Source organism: Rhynchophorus ferrugineus, unplaced genomic scaffold (assembly GCF_030347505.1).
Source record: "Rhynchophorus ferrugineus isolate W39M unplaced genomic scaffold, kcgeb_rfMv2 rfM10, whole genome shotgun sequence".
Classification (NCBI taxonomy): Eukaryota; Metazoa; Arthropoda; class Insecta; order Coleoptera; family Curculionidae; genus Rhynchophorus; species Rhynchophorus ferrugineus.
This window is the reverse complement of record NW_027472589.1, coordinates 11,757,689-11,784,210: the sequence shown is the minus strand read 5'-3', so window position 1 is coordinate 11,784,210 and position 26,522 is coordinate 11,757,689. Positions and strand designations below refer to the sequence as shown.

Sequence of the window (26,522 nt, the reverse complement as noted above, 5' to 3'; positions counted from 1 at the left end):
AAGTTTCTAACACTTCAAACATATATGTATATATGTAATTGAGAACAACTCTACATGTTGCCAGTGATGTCAAAGAAACTGATCAGATAGCCAGTTTAAGAATGCATCTAGATATTTAGCTGTCTTATGAATATTACTGTTTCAGATATAGCTCTTTATTATTATTATTTATTCTGATAGTTTCAGAATTATCTCAGTAGGTGATACCAAAATAATCTTGTACAAATCACTTGTTGTGGTAACAATTTTGTTAGAAATAAATACGAGCTGATATATCAACAATAACTCTTCCATTATTCTAATAAATCTTCTTGTACCAAAGACATTCACTGAAAACTAATGTAAAACAACTAGAAAAAATATGGCGACTAATTCCGAAACTTCACTCGACTAACAACAAGACAAACTTTACTAATGTAATAATAAATAAACCGAACAAAAACGAAACAGTAATAGCTCCTGGATAGTTCCGGACATTATTGCTTGTCTTTAGCCTTACATAATACATATAGCCAAAATGGATCACTCTTGGTTTGAGAAGAATAAGAATATCATCAAACATCTTGCACCATCGACTGACTTTAACATAATTGAACCATTATGGAGAGTTTTAGAACAGACACTCTACGAATCTATTCCGCGAAGAATTGCAGCTGTTTTAAAAACAAATTGGCAGCTTAATACCTTATTAATAAATAAATATTGTACATATAACAGATGTTTATATTAAGGATTATTATTATTATTACAGTTTAATATTTTTGTGGGTTTTAGTTACTTATTATTTTATGGCCAGTTAAGAATTCCGAGAAAAAAATTTTGATTTTGACTATTACCTATCCTGATATTTACAGAATTCTGCAAAATAAATAAGTGATTACGTCTTACTAATGCAACAATTTTGTCCAATATATCAAAAATAACAATACTATTTATATAATGTAATATAACTTTAATAATGTAATAATTAATAAACCAAACAAAAACAAAACGGTCATAGCTTCCGACATTGTCGCTCATCCTTAGCCTTATGTAATACATAGAGCCAAAAAGGATCACTCTTGGCCTGAGGAGAATCAGAATATTATCAAACATCTTGCAAAATCGACTGACTTTAACATAATTGAAGCAACTGTCGTTACAAGAATAGCGCAACGTTCCATTGCAAACTATTCAGACACTTTAGGAATATATTCCCCGAATAATTGCAGCTGTTTTAAAAACAAATTAGTAGCTTAATACCTTATTAATAAATAAATATTGTATATATGACAGATGTTCATATTAAGTATTATTATTATTATTACAATTTAATATTTTTGTGGATTTTAGTTACTTATTATTTTATGGCCAGTTAAGAATTCCGAGAAAAAAATTTGATTTTGACAATTACTTATCCTGATGTTTACAGAATTCTGCAAAATAAATAAGTGATTACGTCTTCCTAATGCAATATTTTAGTTCAATATATCAAAAACAACAATACTATTTATATAATGTAATATAACTTTACTAATGTAATATTTAATAAACCAAACAAAAACAAAACGGTCATAGCTTCCGACATTGTCGCTCATCCTTAGCCTTACGTAATACATAGAGCCAAAAAGGATCACTCTTGGCCTGAGGAGAATCAGAACATTATCAAACATCTTGCAAAATCGACTGACTTTAACATAATTGAAGCAACTGTCGTTACAAGAATAGCGCAACGTTCCATTGCAAACTATTCAGACACTTTAGGAATATATTCCCCGAATAATTGCAGCTGTTTTAAAAACAAATTAGTAGCTTAATACCTTATTAATAAATAAATATTGTATATATGACAGATGTTCATATTAAGTATTATTATTATTATTACAATTTAATATTTTTGTGGGTTTTAGTTACTTATTATTTTATGGCCAGTTAAGAATTCCGAGAAAAAATTTTGATTTTGACTATTACCTATCCTGATATTTACAGAATTCTGCCAAATAAAGAAGTGATTACGTCTTACTAATGCAACAATTTGTCCAATATATTAAAAACGGCAATACTATTTATATAATGAATCTTCCTGAACAACAGTTATTCACTAATATTCCTGAAAACCAATGTAAAAAAGACTAGAAAAGGAAATGGCGACCAAATCCGAAACATCAGTCGACTAACAACAAGACAAACTTTACTAATGTAATAATGAACAAACCGAACAAAAACGAAACGGTAATAGCTCCCGGATAGTTCCCGACATTATCGCTCGTCCTTAGCCTTACGTAATTCGGCCGGTCCGTCCAATGCCGTGTCCGCTCGCAGAACAGGAATAGTTCGTCGTCCACTGCGACCCCTAGACTTTACGGCCAACTTTGCGCATTGTTTTGTTTGGATACGGCCGCCTTGTTGCCAGGCAATAAATCTTGACAAAACATTGTTCGCCGATTGTTTCTCGACGTGCATTGAACGGGGAAAATGTGGCTTTTTGTCGACCGCCGATCGTTTGTTGTCGGCGAAAATTTAATTAGGAAATGCAAATTGATTTTGTTAGACTACAAAGCGCACTTCGAATATTATATACGTTCCGTTATGGTGTTGGTTCTTTGTCATCATCGTTTCGTGTTTCGTCAGTTTAATATCTCACAGTTTATACTAATGATGGTGTCGTTGTTACCTTTACAAGACGTTGTCTCGTTCTTCTAACATTATTTCGGATACTTTAAGCTACGCGCACATTAATAATTCATTGTATACTAACTACAGAGTTAAAGCAGTTTGAAAATAAGGAAATTTCTAATATCACAAACAATTAGTAACATTTAGTTTTCTTAACTAACTATAACAACAATACTGATAGATAACACGATAATAGAATAAAAAAATACATTCGATACTTATTGTCATCAACACATATTATAAAATATATCTAGTTATCTATCAAGTTCCTTTAAAGAATAAAATATTTCCAAATACAGAATTGGGCTGTAGATCTCATTGGTCTAATTCTTACGAGGTTACTATCCTTCTAACATATAATAGATTTTAAGGCTTAACATTTATTTATATTAACCATGGTTGAATTATCAGAGTTGCTTCCTAAGGGAACGATATAGTATTATCTGTTTTTTTAAATATAGTAACTATATAGGAAATATATATGAGAAACAAATAGCTTCATGTACAAAAACGCAGATAAGATTTCAAATACTAAATAGGTACATATGCCCTCTATGTACAGAACAATTATTTATATATAAGGTATTTTTCTTCAAAGGCTTCCTTCTCTGTATAACAATAGAAATAACTGCCCGCTGTTTAGACAAAATCAGCTCTCTAAACTTACCATTACAAACCGAAATTAAAATATTGTTTCTAATCAGCAATGAATATTACTATAATATATAATTAATATACATAGGAAACAGCATATTTAGAGACAGTGAAGCATTTCTAAAAAGAAACATACACGCAAGGACAATTCTGGAAAAAAGTACAGAAAAAATAGCGAATGAGACGGAGACAGCTAAGAATTAAAAAAATAAAAGAAAATTTAATAAAGCAACAGAAGAGTTGATTGAAAATGAACAAAACCAAGGGATTCAGGAATACTTAGAATATATGACACCAAGTGACATTACAGATTATTCATTGTGGAACTATTTAGAAAATGTCTTTAAGCCATTCCCCTCTGAGCTATCTCAATATGGAAAAAATAAAATTACTAGCTTCCTAAATTGGTTAAATGACTGATGAGATTAAAGAATGAATTGGATATGTATTTAATTGTAAATTTAATATGTATGATATTAATTGTAAAAAGCACCTGACTTGATCTAATAATCGGAAAAATATTACAGGAGCTATCAGAGAACAGGGTAATTAAATAATAATGATTCTCAAACCAGGGAAACACCAGAAGACGTCACTTCCTACCAGCCTATAAGTTTATTACCGATAATCTTAAAAGTTTTTGAGAAAATGTTCATAAAATGCTCAGTTGTATAATAGATAAAGAAAATCACTCCAGAACACCAATTTGGGTTTCGCAATAAGCATGGAACAATAGAACAAGTGAATAGACTTGTTAGCAAAATAAATACGGACTTAAATGCCAAAAGATATTGTTAAGCTGTATTCCTAGACATATCTCAGGCTTTTGATAAAGTATGGCATACGGGATTGCTGGTTAAATTAAAAAATGTCTCCCTCATCCAGATTATGAGCTACTAAAATCGTACCTCACAGAACGCCATTTAACAGTAAAATAGGACGATGAATATACCTAAATGAAATACAATTGTTGCTGAAAAGATGGCGTATTAAAGCCAGCGAAACAAAATACAATCATATAAATTTAAAGTTATTTAAATAAAAAATAAAAATATGTCTACCAACACATTACCTATATTAATGATTGTCAACTCCCGCAAGCAGAAGATGCTAATTATCTTGGTATGTACCTAGATGGACGCCTAACTTGGAAGAAGCGCATACTCGCCAAAGAGAAACAACTTGGACTAGGACAATTATATATATATATATATATATATATATATATATATATATATATATATATATATATAATTATGGGGAACCGCTAGTCTAATATATCCATCATAAAAGTGCCAAGTGTTCCGTGCCATTTTCGATGCTCCGTACTATGTTTCAAATGAAGTGATACAACGCGATATTCCTCTAGAACCAACGAGTGTAATTCAACGCGTTTGTGTGAAGTACTTCGAAATAGAGTCAGTGCATCCCAATGTGCTCGCTAATCAGCTAAATATGTGAAGTGACAGACTAAAACGGTTATTTGCTCGCTGGCAGATTGTGGAACTACTATGAGTAAGTAAATAAATAAATAAATAAATAAAAATATATATACACCATTTACTTTTAATATAGCAGCAATTCTTGGCAGAATAGATTCGTATGTCTGAGTACTTTCCAACGAAATATTGTATAAGAATCAACGATTCAGGGTAAGGAAGTTTGACAGGTCATATATTTCACCGATCGCTTGTATTAATCCTCGTTTTACAAAGCATATATACACTTAACTGTAACCTATAATACTTGGCAAATAACCTGAGCAATACATACCCGTCGCATTATTTACACGGAAGTAGTATTGTCAACATACAACAAAATCTATTTATTGCATAGTGTTAATATTATTTATAAGTAAATAATTATATAACCAAAAAATATGTAGGCCGATAAATTAATAAAATTAAAAAAAAAGGACAGCAGACAAATAAGCAGAGTCGAGACTAAAGATCAGGAGATTCCCAATAAACTTAACGACGCTGAATATTATAATATAGTCCATGATATTTTCAACATTCCGATATTGAAGGTCCTTTTTTAGATTCGTCCAATTAGTGTTTTATTAGAAATGCGTGTGTCACTTAACCGAATTTTAAACATACTTTAAAAATGTGATATCATGTTATCGCTGAATAAATGAATGCTAATCTTCTCAATATCTTCAATTTTAATATAGGTACAGTGGAAGTGAGTAAGTAGCCTAGAGAAATGGATAAATTAATTTGAATTTAGAGGTTTTCAAATAAAACCAAATAAAGTCAAACGTCCAACTGTGATGAAACGTAACTTTTATTCTTATAATGTTTAAAATAACAGAAGAACCTTTTTTTTTAACTTTTACTTAAAAACCACAGAGTTTATTTTATTAACTTTTCATTTGTAAAATAAACAAAATTTATCCACCTGAATCTGACTTTTCAGAACAAGCTTTACGTAACTTGTAATAGCTTTTATAAAGAGATTTCATTTATAAAGTAAAAAATATAGTAAATTTTGATATTATACAGGACGGACAAATTTTAACAAATACCATTCAGTTAGACTTGCAAATAGGATCTACTGGTAGTACAACGTACTAAAAATACTGCTTATATAATGTTGCACATTGTAAATTAGAAGATACGCTCTCAACATATTTTATAGAGTGAAAATATAAGTGAAGGCGGTTATTCAATAAAAATTGAAGATGATCAGTCGAGAAGAGATGCTGTGATAAATGATGAACACTTCGAACCGACATAGTGTTCGAGAAGCAACCTGAAGATGAAGGGTAAAATGATACAAAAACAACAACATATATATTTAATTAATCCTACAAAACAGAGGCGTGAAATTTTGCCAGAATATTAGTTTCTAAAAAAAGATTCTGCTAACTCAAGTGTAGCACCAACTAAGCTTAGAATACGACATATATATTCCTTATAATTTTACTCCGTTTAATTTGAGAAATTTGACGGCTTCGTTGGCACAGTGAACAAGGCGACAGGACGATCCCTCTACTGTTGTGATAGTCGAGGCTGCGGATCCCGCGGAGGCATAGATGTACTTTAGGTTTGTGATTATAATCGTAAATACCTTTGTAGCCAACAATGAAAAAGGCGATAAGGAATAACTATCCCTGTCACACTAGTAACCAGGCTGGGTGAAACCGGATGTCTTCTGAGATGGTTTCTAAATTCTGGCCAATCGATGGGTTTAACATCGACTTCAAATTATTAAAAATTAAAAAAAAATTGAGAAATGTTACAATACAATTACATATTGTTGCCATGTTATAGTAATAGTTACAATATCAGCAAAACTATATTTCTATCAAAAGAAGCTATTTTGTGGAATGCTATATTCAAATCTGCAAAGGACATTTTACTGATAATAACAGAAGCTGTAAGGCTCTCATTGAGACTTAATAAATAAAAAAAAACTACTCGGGAATTTTTCTTTAAAAAATGTAGAGGGTACATCTGACACTCCGGAAGCGAAGCAATAAAGAAAGTTTTTGCGCAGCCCCAAAAGAAAAAAGAACGTGAACGAATAAGAAAAGGGCACGTAATCTGAAACTGTACATTACCATATCAACGTCGAAGGGCTTATGTCTATAAAATTTCTGAAGTTTGCGCAGCGTGAAATTTGATGGTCTCCGAATGATATATATGTCGTAAAAGGTTACGTTTGTAGAGCGGCAGTAATTTTCGACCGGTTTCTTGTCGGTTTTATCGTACGGGTTAGATATTACGGCATGTGTTAACGATCCAATCAAACTTTCGTCATTGTGTTTTTAATATCGACGATGGGACTTTGATTTCTCTGGAGACAGATCGGAGAGACGTTCCCCATTCATTTGTTTTAAGCTGATATCATCAACGATTATAACGACACGTGTATTAAATGATAATATCACATAAAATTGCCAATAAATCCTATATTTTTGTCGTGTTTCATTCAATAAGCAAAATCATGAAGAGCTGTAAAGAAGCATTTTGGGCCTGTTATTAACAAAGACAGCAAAATCGTCAGCATTATGAACATAGGGTAACAATTGAAGGTGTAATACTTTCGATTTGAATTGAAAACGTATTGGTCAGCTTTGCTAGTCAAAGGCAACGATAAAACCACGACGACGTCTCGCTCTCTTTTTTTCTCTACCCCCTTATAACAGTACCACTTCGACAGCGCTACCGTACTTCCTTTATCTTAATTTAATATCTTGTCAATTCTCCCGTCGACCATATGTATCAGTTTAATATCGCAATAAACAAGTATTTCGCCAATCAGTGTTTTTAGTTCTCGTGAAAATTCCTTCCAAAAATAGTAGTGAGTATTCAGACAAACAATCGCATCAACAACCACACATTTCGACCGATCGACCTTCCCGACGAACATTCCTGCAATTGGTGACCCCGACGTGATCAAACTGCCTAACAGTTAAACCAGCTCAACATAAGCCACTCGACAGGTGCTTGACCATCTCACGAGACTAGCCTGTTGGACGAAAAACCACAGAAGCCCATCATGCATAACATCAACACATAAACACCCTTGCATCACGAAACGGGACACGTAAGGTACTACACTTATGGGTACCCTCAAACAAATCGGTACGCTTCAAGACGAACGACGTTCTGCTGCAACTTCGATGGCAGCTGATCCCGTAAAACTCCACGCTCAGGTTGGGATCCCTATCTCAATATTTCTTCAGTCAGTTTTTAGTTCTCGTACAAATTCCTTCCAAAAATAGTAGTGAGTGTTCAGACAAATAATCGTATCGACAGCCACAAATTTCGACCGACCAACCTGTCCGACGAATATTCCTACGGTATACATCATCACTCGACAACCGGCACCCCAGGATAGTATGTACTTCACAACCGATACACTGGTCATGCAATACTTCGAATATTCTTCACCAAATCTCGCCACTGTTGCTTATCGACTGTGACCATTATGGTCTCGAACGATGTTATATTCTTATTTTTCTGATCGCTGTCAATTTTACATATGTAGTTAATGGAAACATCGTAAGATATCTCAAGAAATTTAATAATTTTTAAGCAAATTGTTCAGCTTCCACAACTATCCAAGATGAAATCATTAAAACGACAATAGCAAGCTTTCCACATCTTATATGTCCCTCCTGTAATCCTATAATATGTCCCTCCTATAGTATGTCCTGTAAACTGGCGAAGTCCGAAAATCTTGTCTACATAACCACAATTTTATGTAAATCCCGACTGCCTTTATCGGCTTGTTTCTTCGTAAGATATTTCAAGTGCCATTTGTGATGAATTTCATAAATAATTTTCACTTGATATGAGACCTATTTCTCCATAGGTTTTTTCTATTTCGTATAGTATTTACTATTTCCTTTTTTCTCAATATTAGAATAATTATTGTCCTTTTCCATATTGATTCCTTCTTATCGTCAAATTTAGGTAAAAATCTTCAGAAGTCGATTTAATTCAGAACTTTGTGTAAACGAGGACACTTGCAAATATTGGGCCACAATGAATACAATAGATATTAAAAATTGCTTTACGTTTTACAAGTAATATGTTAGAATCGAGTGAAAATATTTTTTAAAAAAATACAAGTTTTAAAATATTTAAAAATACGTGAAATATTGACAAAAATATATGTACGACTATTTTATTTTGCATTAAAATAGGACATTAAGAAAAAAGCTATTATTTTCCCTGTAGCCCAGTATGTTGTATTAAAATTTTCTAAAAAAAGTTTAAAAGTTCCCAATTGCTAAAATTTAAAATTGTTAATAATTGTTGATCGGTTTTTCTTAGAAAGTACCTCATGAACTATTGTGAAATAATTGACGACCAAAAGTTCAAAGAGTTTACGCTTATTGAAATTTGTTAATCAATTTGTTTTCAATTTAGAAATAGTGGAAAATTATCTTGGTTCTTTTAGCTCATAATCTTTGTTATCTTCCATCAGGTCTTAATTTAGCTGCACGAACTGCATATACAGTCTAACAATATGGTCGTTAAGGTAGTTGCTCCAGAAAGTGTAATGTTTTAGTTATGAACGATTCTTTCCCCTAAGTAATTCCCTATCGTAAAAGATAACTACAACATACCTGAATTGTTTAACAATGCCATCTCTTCTTGTATGATAAGAGCTAGTAGATTATGCAAACGAATATATACGACTGTAAGCTGCAATTACTATATATATATATATTCCACTACTCAAAACTCAGTCTTAAAATAAAAAATAAGTTAATTTATACTCAACATCAATGTTTATTGAAACGGTAACGTAATGAATAATTTATATTAGTTAATTAATCAATATTAGTTTAGTATATACTGATCAATATATTGCATATTAAATCAAGAACAAAGTGTCATATATACAGATTTTTCGACAAGAATCATTGTTGGGAAACTTCAAGTGATCTATTTATGAAAAAATATTTTCCATCTTTGAAAGGAAATGATATCCATACAGTTGATAATAAAATAATTGAAAACCTAGACTAAATGAAATCATTATAAAAGGTGTATAACACAAAGTGACGTGACAAAGTGATTCAGCCATGTACTGCAATATTGGTGAAAATTTAAGTAGAAATGATTAAATCGCAAAAAGTGTTCCATCGATACTCACCAGGCATTGTTCTTTCCAATTATCATATCAGTAACATATTTTATGAAAACCCCCGAAAGAAGTTTTTTTAGAATAATGATTCCAAAAAACCGACTTAAAAAGACTTTATTCACAATATATAACATAATGTAAGTTATAAAGTTATATCTAACACAGAATACACGTTGTGCTACAATAGATTTTTTTCCTAAGCATCCGTCATTCCTATCGTAAAATATATCTTGTTAGACTCGTAACTTTTCTATATCGTCTATGATGTTTCAGTTTACAATACGCAGGTTATAATAAATCAACGTTTTCCCGATAGAACTTTTGTTCTCTGGTAGCGTCGATACACAAAACGTGAAGCGAAGAATGAAAATTTACAGGAAAGTTGTAAAAGTACACCGGCTCCCCTTGCAGCATATCGAACGACCATAAACAACTTTGCGAACATAACAAATTGAATTTGAAAAAAGCCCTCCATCTCCGATTTTATATAGGATGATCGGGAGAATATGGCGCACTATATCGTAATATTTTTAAAGTAACTTAGAAAACTTAGTAGAACCTTATTTTGGAGCAAATTAGATAGCAGAAGCAATATTTGGACATTGATTTGAATTGAAGTTCCTGCTGTTTTCCTTTAGACAGCGTTATCGGGATTGTATGCATGTAGTTTGTGATGGCAACTCATCTATATACAAGCTTAAAAGTCAATCTATATGATCTCACTTCAGTAAAAAATATACAGTATTGTAAATTAAGAGTATTTATATATCTCACTCACATATTTTGCAACATAACTTGTATGCATAAAATCAAATAAAACAAACTTGGTACCACTTATCAGTAACGTATCGCAATCAAAAACATGAATACAGCATAATATGGTAATATACTATATTATTTGATGGAAAAAAGTTGTAAAAATCGATATAAATATTCGATGATTCATTAAAATAGTCGAATAAAAATACTAACAAGCAAATTCAATCGTTAGGGGCCGAATACGAAAAGAAGCTAACAAATCACTATTGTAAAACGTAACCTAAATAATGCAGGGATGAAAAATATCTCGCTGGTGCTCATTATCGAGAGAGAAAGGCAAGGAAAATTTTGTGAATTCTTAGTGTTATGAAAAATTTTATATTTTACTGTTACTCTGGGTTTAAAAAAGTAATTGAAGTAACGTTAACAAATATTTTAGTGGGGGTACGGTTGCCAAGGCTCCAGGATGATACTCCTATTATTGCGATAGTAGCAGTTTTGAATCCTGTTAAGCTATGGATGTAAATTTATATTTATAATTGTTTAAAACTATGATTAACTATAAGACAAGAATGACAAAATCGCCAATGAAAATCATCCCAGTCACGCTAGTAACAAAATTTTTCTCTATTCTATCTATTATCTATTAATCAAGCGACTAATTAAAACCGTCAACACAATAATTACATTGAAACTCGTCCTTAGTATTACTGTAATATCGATTCTACCGATCAAAATAGATCTCTTATTGCCCTAATTTGCTAAAAAAAGCAATTCAAAAACAGATGATAACTTAAAAGTTTAGAGGCCACTATATTATATAACAAACCATGAATTATAATATTATGTAAACAGTATGTCTCTATAAGAATTTAAACATGAAACTCTACATTAACTATTCATTACAATTATATTCATAGAAATCAATAACACTAAATTAATAATAAGACTTTCAATAACATTCTCTATTATTAAAAAATAGCATCAAATAATTATTATTAATGAAGCCTATATTCCAATCTTTGGGCGACACTTAATAATAAAGTACTCATTAGTACTTCGAAAATGAAAAACCTTTTTCAATCTTTGGTTATGAAAATTACGACATTTTAATAAAACTAATTTTATACGATTTCTCGTTATTCTGAAAATTGGTTTAATTAATAGAAGAGTAATAATTTCGTGCTAGATTATCAGTGGTTCTACATTCCACTGACTTCCGCGCGGTCCGAATTAATTTAAAACCAAAGCCCAAATCCTTTCGTAATAAATCGAATCGGCAGGAGTGTGCTCTGAGCTGTCGATGGAGGAGTTTAGTATTTCGTTTTCCGTAACGGACTGAGCAGTAAATGAAAATAGTTTTCCGTGTAACGAGACAAAACGACTTCGTTTTCTACCAAACTGTATCTTCTTTTACATAAAAATGACTATATTATATATTTAAATGATACTACTTATATACTATTTATATTTTATATAATAATTCAAAATAGATATATCGACGAAAGTTAATTAAAAAAAAATATATAATCGAATTTAAAAATTTGTCCTGAAATATATCGAAGATGTTTTTAAAATAGTTCAAAGTTACAGTAAGTGGATCATCATTTGCATTTAGAATAATTACAATTTCTCACGGAATACATTTTTTTTTAAATTTACTAGATTGACCAGCTAGAACCAAATGGTATTCTGCTGATGTCGCTTCAGGTTCGGCGAATGGTTGTTTTACGGACGACAAAGACCCTGGGTTACGACTAGGACGAAGAAGCACATACTCTCTAAACGGAAACAATTTGGACTTAAATTGTATCAAATGTATTGGCTCATTGGGCGCAAATCCAAGTTATCATTAGATAACAAGGTGTTGCTGTGTGAGTCTATACTCAAGCCCATTTGGTCAAATGGAATCCAACTATGGGGTACCGCTAGCAAATCTAATATATTCATCATTCAACGGTTCCAAAATAAGGTGTTGCGTGCCATTGTTGATGCTCCGTACTACATTTCAAATAAAGTGATACAACGCGATATTCCTCTAGAACCTACAACGAGTGTAATTCAACGTGTTTGTGTGAAGTACTTCGAAAGAGTGTCGGTGCATCCCAATGTACTCGCTAATCAGCTAAATATGCGACGGGATAGTGAAGTGCGTAGACTAAAACGTTTAACACCACCTGATCTGATTACTGGACATATGTAGACTTTGGAATAAGCTTTAGAATAACACTAATTAATTAAGATAATATTTTATACGGAAGATTGCTTAAGTGATGCCATGCCATGTATATATAATATAGTCATAAGAAATACTTATTACCAATAGGGCAGATTGTGGAATCACGAAAAGTAATAAAAAAAAATTGTTAAGAATACAACAATTCTGTATACACTTTACCAAAGCTTCTTTGAAAAAAAAACATATAAAACCGCCGGAAAATTTAATGGTTTGTCTTTATGTCGAAATACTTCGAACAATAAAGCATTTCATACAAATTCTATTATTGTTTCGAACATTTTAAGGTACTTCCGCGTAGAGACGCAAACAATATATTCCCAAAAGCCGATTCTCCTTTCTCTATATATTCGAAACACTTCAAAACGAATCGATTCTCCAACTAGAAGTGACCGTATTTACAAAGAGCCTGCCTCCGCATCCGTCTCGATGGAAAGAATGGTCGCCTATTTGCCTGAAGAGTCTCTCCCCCATTGTTGAACCGGGGTTTTATACATTCAGCTTAACAATAGCAGTTAGTTATCTCAATGTGAAACCTGACTATCTCGAAGACGGGCGGCCGCCTCGCAGAATTGCTCGGCGGCTTCGGCGGCGACGGGGGCCATTGTTCTGCCGCCGTTCGGCTCGAGTTAAATAAGAGGCGACGGCCGGAAGCCGGATTAACTATGCCGGAGTCATGCAAATAGTTATGTCTGCATCCACCCCCCTCCTCCCCAGGCACATCATCATCTCAACGGTTAGTTGGCATCAGAAAGCCACAAGGTAAAAAAATTGGTGAGTGGGATCTATTGGACATATCTATATATATTTTTCCCATCAAGAAGTAGTGCAAAATTAAAACACGAAATAGTTTTTGATCCATTGTTTTGAAAATAACAAAATTAGTGTCACTCTTAACACAATAGCTCACGAACTTATGAGTAAAATATCATAAAATTTTAACAGCTTTTTCTTATCTGAAAATGCGGTGAACGTAGTAAAACTAGCGCCATCTATGTGTCAGGCCCAGCACTTTCCGGGCCATGTGTTAAAAATGATGTTCGTTAGTCCCGCTAACACTCCAGAACGGCTGGACGAAGTGGGATAAATTTGGTTTTGAAATATTTGTGAAGTTCAAGGAAGGTTTATATAATCAGAAAATATGGATTCGTTTGAAAGGAAGAAGTAAAAACAACAACTTTGTTTTATCATACAAAATGTAACTATCACTGTCATCAATAGTTTTACAATCGCATAGATATCTTTGTTGGTTGCCAAATACGTATGGGTGCGTTTGCAAATTTATTTTATGACTAAAAATGTTCAATATCGATTAAAACTACTGACCATTATTATTAGAACTTCTGTTAGAATATATTCTAATATATTAGAATATATATATAATATATATATATATATATATATATATATAAATATATATATATATATATATATATATATATATATATATATATATATAGAATAGAATTCTAATATATTAGAATATATAATATGCTAAACATCGAAGATCATTTCCCAGCAATGGCCACATGGTATACTTGACTACGATTTATATTTCATAAGAATGTAGACATTTTTTGATGCAATTGCATATATTAAGTACGTCGATTCGGTAACGTGAAAATCAATTGAAAATTAATCAACTATAAAATATAATAAGTTCTGTACCGGTACAATCCTTTAAGCTACCACGCATTCACCAACATCAAAGTTAAAGGTTGTCAACGCTGGTGGATTGGTACCATGCGGTACCCGGATATAAAAGACCATCACGACGACGTCTCGCTCTACTTTATTTTCTCTACCCCCTTGTACCAGTACCACTTCTACAATGCTACCGTACTTACTTTACCTTAACCTGATATCCTGTCTATTTTCCCGTCGACCACATGTATCAATTCAATATCGAAATAAGTAAGTTTTATTTAACTAGTGTTCTCAGTTCTCGGTGAATTCCTTCCACAAAATAGTAGTGAGTGTTCGGATAAACAATTGGATCGACAGCCACAGATTTCGACCGACCAGATGAACATTCCTATATTTGGCGATCACGACGTTATCGAAGTTCCTAAGGTTGGTGACCCCGATGTGATCGAAATGCCTAACACGTAAACCAGCTCAACATAAGCCACTCGACAGATGCTTGACACGTGTATAGAGGGATAACATGAGGAACGGAACCCATCAACATCACATGGTTGACGTTATCCCACGAAGGTAACGCTCCCGTGGACCACATATATAATTCAATGTCGTAATAAACAACTTTGTATTCAACCAGCGTTTTCAGTTCTTATGTGAATTCCTTCCACAAAATGGTAATGAGTATTCAATGGTAAAGTAACAATCGTATCAACAGCCACACATTCCGACCGACCGACCAGACGAACATTCCTAAAGAGTCAAACAGGTTGTCAAATATTTGGGGCGAGAGGATTCTCTTTACTTTTATTATTAACAATGCCAAGGACAAGATAATTTGATTGACTTAGGTCAAAACTACCTATCATAATAATGCACATTTGATCGTTGGGTCGATCATGCGGTTCATCATTAATTTTTATTTAAAAACCTAATTGATTAATTATATCGCAAATGCCCCTGATTTACTTAAACGAAAAAAAAAACTTTAAGAACAACTTTGACTCGATTAGGTAAAACTGAAGGGAAACAAACTTCATAAATATATTATATCCAAGAAAGCCTGATATGGACAGGGCAAATAACCTACTTGACGTTTGTTTTGAAAGTCTTACTATTTTTTATGATTTAGAATTTAAAATATAGGTTCTTACCTTAACACAGCTTTTGTTGCACTGCTACTAATTAAACCTGAAAATATTAAAATATATTACATTTAAAAAACATTGACAAAACAAAAAATAATTATTTTTAATAACTTTAATACAGTGTAGATTAAATTTAGTAACAATAGATATCATAACTCCTATTATTCCTTATACTTTTGCATGTCTATATATTATTAATGCATAATAGCTCTTTGTTATATATTATTATTATAAAGGAAAGGGAAAAGAAAATCAAAGGAACTGTTGGGACCTTATAGTACATAAAAGCTCAAGAACAAATAAAAGTTCACGCTCTATGTAACCATAGTGAAAGATCGATTTAGATGAGTGTTCAAAATTCGTAGTATATAAAAACAGAATCATGAGAAATTTATTTTGCCAGACTTTAACAATTGAATGTACTCGAGAGAAAAATTATGTCTATAGAAAATATTCTAAATTTCAATAAACTGGCTAAATTCTACTTCAATTTATATGCGTGTAATCCTCAACAAATTTATTATCTTTGTGTAACAAATAATAATCTTTATATAAATATTAATGTAGCTCTATCATATGAATTTCGAAAATTAAAATTAGTATACATTACACCAGTTTTGAAAACATCATATTCATGTTCAATTTCTCCTATGGATAGATTTATGAAAACAGCTAATGAAAACTACAACCATTAACCAGTAAAATTAGAAACACGATAGATTTTACAAATTATTCATTACCTATTATTTTGGTAAGTTTACTATCATTTTAACATATAATATAATATTGTTTTTATACCGAACTAAAATTTCAAATAAAAATTAAAAATTAACTTAGTTAAAAACATCAATTTTCGAGTACTTCAAATCTAATTGTATATATAAAACTAAAATATGGAAACAGAATAGTACATAAAAGAAAGTTTGTTATTTAATTATTCTTAAAGATGTAAACATTTTTTACATATCATATAGTGTAATATATATATATATATATATATATATATATATATATATATATATATATATATATATTTATATATTCATTTTTATTCTTGAGGTTATATCAATAAACACATATATATGTCTAACCTGCAGCATTCATTAAAACGAATAAAAAGAGGTTTTTCGGAAAAACATTGCTAAAAAATGATAATACAAAAACGTACAAGAGTTAACCGATTAAATTCTCGTTTACCATTTCGGGAAACTTTTTTCCTCGCTAAACTCGACGCTTTTGTATCGCTAAATTAATTAGAAACGGTTCGCGTTCCATGTGCCACACGAAACTGGCTGCCGGTTATACTTTATTTGATTCTATTTTTGTAAAATGACCCGTTACTTTTTAACTGCAATAGAACTGGCTGGAAAAGAGCGACATGTAATAGCCAACAAACATCGTTTTTATTAAAACAACATTTAATGTATTAAATATTTTATAAAATTTTTATGTCATTATCTAAATATAGTACGCTAATAAATATTAAAAATATTTATAAACAGTTAAATCAGTAAAATTTTGGGTATATAAGAGCCAATATAAAAGAAAGTTTAGTTAAATTTCCAAAAACCAATTTCTTTAAGGAAAACAAATAATTTCGAAAGATCTTGTACCAAACCCCTTTCCAACTTCAACAAGTTGCTGAATTTTAGTTAAAATGTGGGAGCCGAATATAGGTTTCTCAAAATAAGAAATTTAGGTAATTTATATATATATATATATATATATATATATATATATATATATATATATATATATATATACACCTTATATATACCTTCATAATTTGGATATTCGGCAGAATTAAAAGGAATGGTTATATAATTTTAATGATGCTATTCAAATATGACTTTTTCCCAGCAAAATATTGATATGCTCCTAATAATTTGCATTAATTTCTAAAAACAAAAGTCCTCCAATTCAACTATTGATGGATTTTTTTAGATTATAAAACCTTATTATAATTTATACATGAAAAAAATCTATTTGCAATATAATAAATTTGCAATTAGTAGGATATTTGTAATAAAATCTTTGGCAAGGCTAATTTATTCTATTATAACTAAAGATCCATCCATCCAGATTATACAAATAAACATTTTGAACCTAGATAGATATATATATATATATATATATATATATATATATATATATATATATATTTGGATATTCGGCAGAATTAGAAGGAATGGTTATATAAATTTAATGATACTATTCAAATATAACTTTTACCAAGCAAAATATTGATATGTTTCTAATAATTTGCACTAATTTCTAGAAAAAAGAAGTCCTCCAATCCAAGTATTAATGGATTTTTTAAGATTATAAAGCTTTTTAATTTAATAGAATACTTTTTAATTTAATAGAATACTTTATTAATTTATACATAAATTATTATTAATTAATAAATCAATAGCTTATTATTTATTAGAACATATAAGCATCATCATGAATTATCTTCGAAATCGTAGCTGAGTAAGGAGGGAGGAGAATAGAGTTATTTCGTCCCAATTGAATGATATTGATTTAGATTATATGTGACTTCAAGTCAGTATCACAGCTGGTCCAACAATTCAACTAATTTATTCTTCAAGACCAAAAGTACTCCATTTTTTCGATCAATTTACGCCTCATTATTGGAGGTGAGACCGAAATTTTACTACATAATCATAATAGCAAGAAACATTCAAGAAATATACGGGAAACCATTTTCGTCGACCAAGTCGAAAATAGAAAATAGTTATATTGACTTTTTTTCGGTTTTACGAGGAATTTTATTTGAGCATATGTCTTAAATCATTAGTCTGAAGACATTTAACCTCACCTATGACAATTTATACAACTAGTGAAATAATTATATTACTTTCTGGGTTTCAGATCATTAGAATTGGTCCTCTAGATCAAGTGATTTAATACTACCTTTTTTTTGTGGTTATTTGAGGCCAAAGTTTTATACGAGCTCATAATCCATAGGTATTGGATTAGTTATTCAATACCTATGGATTATGAAGGAGTTATTCCGGTACTATCTGGGCAGATTTTATGCCTTCTCCTATATCCTACGTAAAAATGTTATATTAAAAATATCGATTGTATTTATACACAACCTAAAGGACAGATATTACAATTCCAGACTTCCCTATTGTCCAATTTGAATCAAAACGAAGTGAATATCAATCTAAATATTTAATTATTCCCCAATCTCTCTCCGCATTAAAACGGAACATTGACGAATCCAGCGACAAGAAATAAAATCAAATAAAGCGAAAGCGACACTTTTATGCGGCACGTGAAACGTGAATCGTTTATAATTAATTTCGGAGACACAAAGGCGAGAAAAAAACTTTCGCCACGATCGCCCGACCGTTATGTGTGTACTTTAAATGGTTTTCCGTTTCCCCGGGGACTTTTTGTGAATGCCTTCCCAACTGTTTGATTAAAACCATCATCGGGCCCCCGAAACGTCTCCTTATTTTCGAATCGTTTTAATTGAAACTGAACGTATTGAAATGGTCAGTCGATAAGCATTTTTTAATCAAGCTCACCATTCAGGACAAGATTTATCAATTTGAATTGGTTAAATGGATTCACTGTTTTTTAGTGTTTTATTTCTGCTGAAATATGAATAAATTATCACAAAACAAGCTAGATTCTTTACAAATTGATAATTAATTTTATATCTTTAACTTTACAATTCAATTCATGGCTTTTAGAGATAATGTCTAGAACATCTAAAATCCTTTTCTTTTTTGTTCTGGCCTAAAACCAGGCGGTGGAATGCATGACGCATACCTAGTCCCGGAGACTTGCCCTGGAGTTACAAGTTGGACTGGGTTATGTGGGGTTGCCTCTGGGCTTACCAATACACTAAACCGAAACCGCCTCATAGTTGACCCCTGTGGATTGCTACTGCATTAAATCTGGGGATATGGCATCCGCTGATTAGGCAGCCCTTATTGGGCCCGGACCCGGCGACTCTACTGATTCTCGAACTTGACTTAACACATAACTGGATAGTGTCGTATAGGGCCAAAAGTTATGACTGCAGCGACGGATGAGGTCGTTTCAGCCCGGAAAAGGGCGGCGAGGTTAGCGGTGACGCGGTGCTAAGCTCGCAGCATGTCGACCAGCTCGCGAAAAAGTGCGTCTTCAGAAGAACTTGAGCTGAGTTGCTGTTTGTAGAATGACTGAGATATGAAATGCTTGATTTCTGGAGTGTCAGTTCCCCTATGAATTTGATTATTTATGACAAACCATGGAACGTTTAACATTCTCCTGAGGAGCTTATTTTGGAAAACTTGAAGCCGTTTGACCTGGTTGGGTGTAACAAACTTGAAGTAGACATTAGATCCGTAGAAGAATACAGACCGAATTAACAATTTTGTAAAAATAGCATTTGATAGAGATGGGAAATCTGCTAGGAACCCGAACCTTTCTGGATTTTTGAATGCCAACCGAACCGTCGGTCGAAGTGGAAACCTAGGTACGTGATGTTATCCAGCTATGGAATTGTTGCGGTGTCGATCTTAAATTGCGAGACTCGCAGTGCCTAACACTTCTGACGGAAAATGATGACCTGAGTTTTCAGAAAGTTGATTTGCAACCTCTAGAATTTGAACCACTTGACCACATGATCGAGCTGCTTTTGTAAACGTTCATGAATTGTAACTTCGAACCTGTAGGCCGTGAAGAAAGCAATGTCGTCAGCGTAAAACGTATTCAGTAGTAAATAGTAGTATGCTCTAAACTTTCTAAATTATTACATTTTCAATAGCTGCTTCGAAGAATTGGTGCAAATGAAATTTAGAAACATGTATTTTACGAAATACTACAATTGATGAAATTATTCTTGCGAGAATAATACTAAATTGCAAACATACTGCATATTTGCAAAATACTTCACAAGCGACATCAAGTTTAATAGAAGTTCAACTATATCCAAAATTAATAAAGCAACGTTATTTAAAAAAAATATTTTTAGAAAATATATAATTATTTAGAAGTATTAGCTATCAAAATGCATGCAACATTGGCTTTGATAGTCAAGAAAACATAACTTGCATCAAGTCGATTGTCGGTACCGTGTTTGCTTCATTATCTCAGCCGTTCTATTCTCCCGTCTTAATAGCGACATTCCCAAAGAAAACGCCACTAAATAATAGATCATAGATGGCGCGTTAAGGCTTATCCCATCAAAGACAAGACGGCTTAAAGGAATAAATCTCCTAAACAAGATTTACATCGTCAGATTCGCCGCCCTTATCATTCAAAGGGGTGTTACGGCACAGGCGAGGGGATGAGTCATTGGCGTCGGCCGTAACGTCTTTATTACTCGGTCTTTTTCTCCGATTCGTGATTCCAAACCGCCCGGATCAGAATTCATGATGCGACGAGACGACAACCGCGACGAAATACCTCCCGATTAATCTTAGTTCAACCGTTTGGTCACAAATTATGCCCGGGAGGGCGTGGAAGGGTTGGTGGGCGGCACAGTAGGTGACTATATAGGACTTCGAGGGTGATATAACGTTTTATTACGGGTTAGAATTACTTGTTCGTGGTTTCGAATAGCACGGGCATTTTAATTTACCCTCAAATCGTCGCCAACAAGTCAATTGAAATGTCCCCGGCCTGTCATAGTAAAACACATTTTTTTGGAATTTTTTTTTATTCAAGTTAATTCCCTTCAAGGGTGATAGACTGATTATAGCGACCCTCCAACTTTTCGATACAATTTTTGTAGCACGATTTGTCCGTTACTTCAAAATAGGCTTTGGTTTCGGCGATCACCTCTATATTCGACGAAAATACCTTCCCAGCGGATTTGGAGAATACGGTGGATAAGGAAGCAATTCGATGCTCAATTCATCGATTTTTGCCATTGTTTTCACTGGGTTGTGATACGGAGCATTATCTTGGTGAAACAGCACTTTTTTTTCTTCAAAAGCGGCCGTTTTTCTACGATTTCGTCCTCCGAAGGGTCCAATAACGCTATATAATAGTCGCTATTGATGGTCCTTCGTTTTTCAAGGTAGTCAATGAAAATTATTCCATGCGCATCCCAAAATACAGACCTTATCAGCCGACTATTACGTCTTCCCACGCTTTGGAGCAGGTTCATCGTATGCAGTCCACTCGGGTGACTGTCGATTGGACAGCTGTCAAATCTATACACGCATTTTTTGATGGTTAGTGCTAACTAAAAAACATATGGACTTAATTCTAGTAGCGCCATTTATGTGCCAGGCCGGGGACTTTTCAATTGACCGGTTTTACTGTAAATTGAATACAAAAATAATGTTATCAAATATAATTCATTTTAACATTATAGTACACCAAATCTCGTTCATATTGGAAGTAACTGACTAGAGACGCAATCTGTTTCTGACAGTGAGTATTCTATGGCTTCGCCATTCTCAATAGGGATATAATAAGCAGCAATTTAAAATATACTAAAATAATCAAAGCGCTAAAAAAACGTGGCCATTTTATAAACTGTAATTATTATCATTAATGTGTTGAAGAATTTTACATACGCTTGACAACTAGGTGAATTTTGTACATGCTGATTCAATTACATGTTCGAACGTATCAGACAGTATTATATTTTTTTAACTAGGGTAAACTGAGTGTATATGTAACTATAGTGAATGTCAAAAATGCAGTTTTAAATGAAATGTAAAACTATTATTTTACGTAGAGAAAAGTCGAAATGAAAATAAATTTAATAGTTTGCTTGGGTCATTTAAGCTTAAGTTAATTATCAATAAAACTAATACTTTGCTGATCAACATGTATGTAACCATACTAATACTTCACCATGTTTCTTTAGAATTTATTAAAATAATAAATTGATAATTATGGTGAAAATAATTAAAATGACTCACTAAATCGTATGTCTGATTTGGTTAATGCCGATTCCGTCATCAGACCCAACTGATGCTTATACAAAAGGTTAAAACAGGTCAATTGAAAAGGCTTACCATAGTAAAACACATTTTTTTGGCAACATTAGTTTTTTTATTCAACATAATTCCCTTCAAGAGTGATAAATTAGTTTAGTGATAGGCCTCAGTTTCGTCGCTCACCTATTCATTCGCCGATAACTTCTACCCAGCGAACATTGTTTTATAATCTGGGAACAGGAAATAGTCGCTGGAGGCCAGACCTGGAGAATACGGTGGATAAGGAAGCAATTCGACGCCCAATTCATGGATTTTTGACACGGTGCATTGTATTGGTGAAGCAGCACTTTCTTTTCCTTCACATGCGGCCCTATTTCGGCGACTTCGTCCTTCAAACAATCAAATAATGCTATGTAATAATCACTGTTGATGGTCCTTCCTTTTTCAAGGTAGTCCATAAAACTTATTCCATGCGCATCCCAAAATACAGACGCCATAACCTTGCCAGCCAACTGTTGCGTTTTCCCACGATTTGGAGAGGGTTCATCATGTCCAGTCCACTCGGATGACTGTCGATTGGACTTCGGAGTGAAATTATGGAGCCATGTTTCATCCATTGTCATATATCGACGAAAAAACTCGAGCTTATTACGCTCGATCTTCTTCAAACAATTCTCCGAATCATCAACTTGTCGTTGTTTTTCGCGCGGCACCCACTTTACACAGAGCTTTCTCATATCCATATATTCGTCAATAATATGATGTACACGTTCAGTTGATATCTTTAGAGAGTCTGCTAATTCATTCAGTTTCAATTTACAGTCATTCAAATTAATTTTGTGAATTTCTTTAATGTGTTCGTCGGTAACAACCTCTTTTGGGCGTCCACTGCGTTCACTGTCTAATGATTGATTGTTGATTTTCTTGGGGCAGTGTGTGAAATCTCGGCAAAAAGTTTTTGCTTTAACTGTATTTTTTTGCATTCAAAAAGCAATATTTTATCAACACGCGAAGTTCCTTTTTATCCATTTTTTTCACAATAACAAAAGTTGCTTCACTCAAAATGCTATAATTCACAAACTAATTATCCGACAGCTGCCAAATTTATACACTCATCTTCTGAGGGTTAGGGCTAACTTAAAAATGTGTGAATTTAATTCTGGTAGTGCCATCTATGGGTCAGGCCGGGGACTTTTCAATTGACATGTTATAAAAATCCCATTGGCTATATAAAAATAATTGATATAAGCTTGTACTCTGACGAAGATTGCGATTCGATTATGTTTCTTTACAATTAACTATTATCTTTCTGTTCTTGATTATTGTAGTTGATTTTTTCTTTCTCGTTAATTCTGATGCCTGTTTCTGTTCTGTCTATTCTAATCTTAATCCATTCTTTTCTGTTTCTCACACTAAATCTTCACAGTGGATTAATTGTAACTGAATCTAGGAATATGTTCGGATATTCCACAATCTCATACTTTCTTCATATTTATGGCAATACCTACGATAAGAGGTATTCTACCATATTGAGATTCTTAATCCCTTCATTTATCTCGAGTGCCTATACCCTCACTATGTGGGGCACCCGACAATCAGCCAATGCAATATGTTTTTGTTAGCCATGTTGTCTATATCTCGCGGTGCCTTTCCTACTGTAACCAGGCCTAACCAGACATTCAGTACCGTATGATATTCCATATTGTCTAAAGTATAAACAGTTAAATGGCCTAATAAATTAAACCCTAAACTAAGTAAACAAAGAAATAAGTTTTATTCTCAGTAACTACTAATAATGTCATTAAGAGAAAATGATGTTAAATATCTGTAGGCTGATGCATGGATCCCTAATGAAATTGGAAATATAGAACCAGCTACAACAATGTAAAAACTAAGCTGAAACCTGTGATCAATCATTAGATGAATAACAAAAACAATATAAAATTTTGTCTTGGACAGTTATTACCAAAATTGTACAAATGAGCCAAGATTAATCAAACAAACAACCACTAAAGGAACGTTAGATGGATAACAAAAACAATATGAAATTTTGTCTTGGACAGTTATTACCAAAATTGTACAAATGAACCAAGATTAATCAAATAAACAACCACTAAAGGAACGTTCGATGGATAACAAAAACAATATAAAATTTTGTCTTGGCCAGTTATTACCAAAATTGTACAAATGAACCAAGATTGATCAAACAAACAACCACTAAAGGAACATCTGATACTGATAAAAATTAAACCCGTTTTAAATTCGCCATTATAACTTTTCTAGGCTCGCTTAAAAACGCTCGCGAGACAAAAGCGACCCCGAATAACAGAGTCCGCGGCTCGCAACAAGATTTATCCCGCTGAAGACGAGACGTTTTAAAGGAATAAATCACCTAAAGCAAGATTTACATCGTAAAATTTACCGCCACGGCTCTCGGAATGAGCGTTAAGGGTCGGAGGGGGGACGGGGACGACTGGATAACGATGACGCCACTGATCGTGACGTTTCCTTCTCAAATGGCGAACTTTGAACGACCTGAATAGAAATTCGGGATTGACACGGAAGAAGAGGATCGACCAGATGTCGAAACTGGTATTGATAGGAAACTTCGATTTCGATATTGTATAAATAGAAAGTTCTGATGGTTTCTAAATTGGTGTAATAATCAATCTATAACGTGTTAAATCTGCGAATCAAGGATTTCAAGGAATAATTATGTACAATAATCATCAACATCCTTTCTAAACGTGACTAGACGATGAGAAACAAACATATTTCTTCAATATTCTCCGCTCGACATATTCAGAAATAGTTCTTAAAATCCTTTTTTTCTTTTTTCCCAACTCGTTTCTTGTTATTTTGTTTTATTTCGCGATTGTAGTTATCGTTCACAACTTATCTGTTTTCTTGTTGAATTTTTGAGCCCTTATCGTTTTTATTAATTTGCTGTCCATTTCAGTGATCAATATTCGCTTAGTCCTTTGTTTTCTTTACTACATCTTTCGTTTACATTGGGATTGCATATTCGGAAATACACTTTAATTTTCTTTACTTTTACTTTTGTGTTTTTCCTAATTTTTTCTTTATTTAGATAGACTCGTTTTGTCCCTTATCCTCTATTTGCTTTTACACGATAAGACCTACCAACAAATCGAGTAGGACAAGACCAGAGAATACACAGTTTATATTAACTTAACAGGTCAATTGAAAACGGCTTGCCACATAGATGGTGCTACTAGAATTAAATCCATATATTTTTTAGTTAGCCCTAACCCTCAAAAGATGCGTGTTTAAATTTGACACCTGTCGGATTATTAGTTAGTGAATTATGGCATTTTGAGTGAAGCAACTTTTGTTATTGTGAAAAAATGGATAAAAAGGAATTTCGCGTGTTGATAAAATATTGCTTTTTGAAGAGAAAAATGCAGTTGAAGTAAAAACTTGGCTTGATGCCGAGTTTCCGGACACTGCCCCAGGAAAATCAACCATCAAGGATTGGTTTGCTAAATTTAGACGGGGTTAAATGAGCACCGAAAACGGTGAACGCAGTGGATGCCCAAAAGAAGTTATTACCGACGGAAACATTTAAAAAATCCGCAAAATGATTTTGAATGGCCGTAAATTGAAATTGAATGAAATAGCAGACACTATAAAGATATCAACTGAACATGTACATCATATCATTTACAAATATTTGGTTATGAGAAAGCTTTGTGCAAAATGGGTACCACGCGAGCTCACTTTTGACCAAAAACACCAAAAACAATGATGAGTTGATGATTCGGAGCAGTGTTTAGAGATGATCAAGGGCAGTAAGCTCGAGTTTTTGCGTCAATACAATGGCTCTCCATCATTTCACTTCGAAGCCCAATTCGACAGTAATCCGTGTGTACTGCACACGATGAACCCGCT

General features: G+C 32.8%; 1 protein-coding gene across 3 annotated transcripts in view; it reads right to left on the bottom strand.

The window, feature by feature from the left end:
* Ccn (cellular communication network factor protein Ccn) overlaps nucleotides 1-26,522 on the bottom strand; it is a 294,872-nt gene that overhangs the window by 222,517 nt on the left and 45,833 nt on the right. For all 3 annotated transcript variants that reach the window (XR_013007498.1, XR_013007499.1, XM_076416498.1), the window contains exon 3: nucleotides 15,712-15,748. The gene's annotated coding sequence lies outside the window, so the exon portion shown is untranslated. The remainder of the gene's footprint in view (nucleotides 1-15,711; nucleotides 15,749-26,522) is intronic.